We start from the raw sequence: 4,176 nt of genomic DNA on the forward strand, positions 1-4,176 counted from the left end.
GACCCGCCTCGCCTCTTTGGACCACTCTTCAGACATTCCTCATGCCTCTGTACCTATTGCCGGTGCTGTTTCCTCACCTGCTTCAGGTACTGAGGCCTCGACTGACTCCTTCCGATTTATCAGACCTTCCGCTCTCCTCTGACTATGCTTCGGCCTCTCCCTCTCGGTGCGGCAATTTTCTTTTCAAATCGCCGACCCGTTCCACGTCCGGACCAACTCTGGTCCCCGCGCCCTAACGTCAGACAATTACCTGCTGATGATACTTCTCCACCTTCACCTTCCTCGTTCTTCTCAGAAAAGATCGACCACCGTCCTTCACTACCTTTCCACGCTCAGTTTCAGACTGAACAGTGGACTAAATTCTTCACTTTGCGACCAACTTCCTCTACTGCCTATCTTTCTGACCATAGTATTGGCAGGCACTCCTACGCCATGTTGGTAAAGATATTTCTTTTCATGCTCTTAAGAATCGATGCAGCGCATCATTACCGTACAGAATGCTACCCAGGCTCGTGAGCTCTGCGTCTTTCCCATATAGATACTGTTCCTGTCACCCTTGAAAAACATCATTCCCTCAATTCTTGTAGTGGTACCGTTATTCTGCCCCATACCATAGTTCAACAAAATTTCCAGACATGCGGCACCGACATTCTAGAACAGCTGGAACTCCAAGATCTCCCAATCCTCCAAGGTAGACACTTACGTTCTTCCTGCCCGTGGGAGGAGCGATACCCTATAACAATGTGGCTCGTTTAACTTTTGACGGCGAGAACTCCCATCCTCGGTTTATATGCAGGACATCGATTTACAAGTTCGAAAGGTGATCCCTACACCACAACAGTGTAGAAATTGCTGGCGATTTGGCCATCCAGCGAAATATTGCAGATCTATCGCGAATGCCCAGTCTGTGGTGCCGATGACCATTCTGTCACGTCTTGCAATCGATCTCCCTCTTGCCTTAACTGTCTGAGGCTCACCCTTCGTTACTCTCGCCGTTGTCAGGTCTATTTAAGCGGCGGAAATCCGTTACCTCAAAGAGACAGAAGGTCTCCCTTATGCCATGGCAGTTTCTCATCTCCGCCTCAAGGGAGACTCCCACGTGTTTCTTATTCCGTGTTTCAAACGTCCCCCCACTTCTGGTATCCCATCTTCTACACCCACCTCTGTGGTTACCTCTCCCCATAATCACTCCTGTATCTAATCCTTTTGCTGTCCTCGGCTCAGGCGTCCCTACTTCAACGCCTCAGTCTAATCTCGCTTCTTCGAGTTCTCTCTTACAAGCCTCAGTATCGCGAGACCTCGTCGACACCTCTTCCCAATCGTCCCTCTACTTCTCAAAAAGTCAAAAAAAGGTCGTAACACCTCCTACCCATCTTCCACCTCCTCATTTTACCCTCCCTGTCTCTGTCCCTAGTTCTTCCCCTCTCACTGGCTCAGTTACAAGTGCAGAGGTTCACCCCTCCTCCTCGTAATGTACCTTCCTCCCCTGTTCCCTCCCAAGTTTCTTCCTCTTCTGCCACCTCCCAGGTTCCTGTCTCTTCTGTCCCCTGCCACGCTTCTCCAGTTCCCTCCACCCTTTACGCCCCCTACCTTGGTACAGTCCAATACAGTTCCAATCTTTACTCATCCTCCCCTACCATTCCCAATATTGTCTCCCCATCGACATCTCTGAATTCTGAAACACTTGAAGCAATCTCTGAATATATTGCAGAGACCAAACCATCAATGGACACTGATCCACCTTCCAGCTCTTTCTCTCTCCTCTGCTCCATCTCAATAACTCCTTTCTTCACAGCGCTTACCGTTCCTTCGCTGCTTGAACATTTTCCACTGCCTCCGCATGGTGGACTTTTCTAACCCTCCTAGTCCGTAGGAACCCTTGCCTCTTGCAAGTTTCAAGTATCTTTATCATTGCCATTCATGGCCTTTTTACCATGGATGGAATATCGTGGCCTCAGGGGTGTCGGGGTGAGCTTCAGATGTTACTCTCCCCAGTTTGCCCCTGTTGGTGTTTGCTTACAGGAACCAAAATTACACTCTGCTGTTATTTCCCTCACATCTCAGGCTATAATTTATTGTATTCTTCAGATCCTTTTCCTGATGGGACCTTTAATGAAAGTGCCCTTCTTCTCCGCACTGATATTCCGTACCATCAGCTATTTGTTCATACTTCGCTGCATTACACAGCAGCCCGTATCCACCCATAGGGTGGTATCACGCTCTGTTCTTTATATCTCTCTCCTTCTCGGGCATTATCTATTCCGGATTTTGCCTTCCTTGTTTCGTCATTACACGCCACCAATTCTGTTACTTGGTGATTTTAATGCCCACCATTTCCTCTGGGGAGGGTCTCACTGTGATTCCCGTGGAATTCAGTTAGAGGCTTTTCTTGCCACCCACCCCCTCCATGTTTTAAATACAGGTACTCACACCCATTTTGATCCTCGGACTCATACTCTCTCTTGCATCGATCTCTCAGTTTGCTCTTCCTCCAGCCGCATTAGACTTTACTTGGTCTGTTCTCCCGGACTTACATGACAGTGATCATTTCCCAATCATTCTTACTTCCCCTTCATATTCGCCACCTCTTAGCACCCTTACGCTGGCAAGTTTAATCGGGCAAATTGGAACCTTTACTCACACCTGACTGTTTTTAAAGAGGTTCCTTCTTCGTCCTCCATCGATGAGCTTTTACACCTCTTCTCATCCTCCGTTTTCACCGCAGCTTCTCATTCTATGCCCCAAACTTCGAGCAGGCATTCTCAGAAATCGTGCCTTGGTGATCTCCTGCTTGTGCTCGTGCAGTGCGTTTGAAGCAGCTGCATGGGGCAGGATACCGGTACAATAGAACCACAGAACGACTCCTTGATTTTAAACAGAAAGCGTCGATCGCTCGCCGTGTCATCCGTGGCTTCAAGCGCTTGCTGGCGAGATTATGTCTCCACCATCACCTCTGCTTCCTCTATGAGTGCAGTCTGGAAAAAAGTACGAAAACTGAGTGGTAAATATTCTCCTGACCCGGCTCCTGTTCTGCTGGTTGCGGTGTTGATATGTAAACCCACTAGATGTTGCCAATGAAATGGCAATCATCTAGTCGTATTTCTCAGGGACTCCATCTATGCCCCTCATTTCTTTCCTCAAAGTCTGCCAGAGTTAGCACCCTTGGACTTTTCTTCTCTCAGAGAAGAACAGTATAATGTGCCTTTTACACTTCAAGAACTGGAGGCAACACTCTCAGCTTGTCGATCATCGACGCTGGGCCCGGCGATTTATTCATATTCGTATGCTACAACATTTACATCAGTCAGCCCTTGCAGTCCTATTACGCCTTTACAATCTTATTTGGTCAGGAGGTTGCTTCCACAGCTGTGGAAATCCGCCATTGTTCTCCTTTCATAAACCAGGCACTAGGGAGGGACATGAAACCTCCCACTATCGTCCCATTGCTCTTACCAGTGCAGTTTGCAAAGTAATGGAACGTCTAGTAAATGAGCGTTTAGTGTGGTGTTAGAGACACACAAGCAGTCTCTCCACTCGTCAATATGGCTTTCGTAAGGGGAGGACGTTCTACCATAGACCCCTTACTGCGCTTGGATCGTATGTTGTAATGCCTTTGCGAATAACCACTCAGTTATTGCCATATTTTTGATCTTGAAGGCATATGACACAACTTGGAGGTATAATATTTTAGCCCAAGCCCTCCTTAGGCCTTGAGGGCAATCTACCATCCTTCCTTAAGAACTTTTTAACTGACAGGCATTTCCGTGTTCGGGTTAATAATGTGCTCTCCCGGACTTTATCCAAGCTGAAGGTGTCCCCCAGGGATGTGTTCTGAGCACAACACTTTTTCTCCTTGCTATTAAGATTTGGCCTCTAGTCTTCCATCAAATATTTGGTCATCACTCTATGTTGATGACTTACGCTGTGCCTGTGCAGGCGCTGACTGTCACCTCCTTACAGTTTCTCTCCAGCATGCAGTCGGACCGTGTTTCCAATTGGGCCACCACACATGGGTTTAAATTTTCCAGCACTAAAACCCACCAAATCACTTTCACTAGGCGCTCTGTCATCTCTGATCATCCTTTGTACCTCTATGGCTCACGTATCCTGGGAGCAGTGATACAGTCAAGTTTCTGGGCCTCCTCTTTGATCGTAGGTTATCCTGGAAACCTCACA

This window comes from Cherax quadricarinatus, chromosome 10 (genome assembly GCF_038502225.1).
Source record: "Cherax quadricarinatus isolate ZL_2023a chromosome 10, ASM3850222v1, whole genome shotgun sequence".
Lineage (NCBI taxonomy): Eukaryota > Metazoa > Arthropoda > Malacostraca > Decapoda > Parastacidae > Cherax > Cherax quadricarinatus.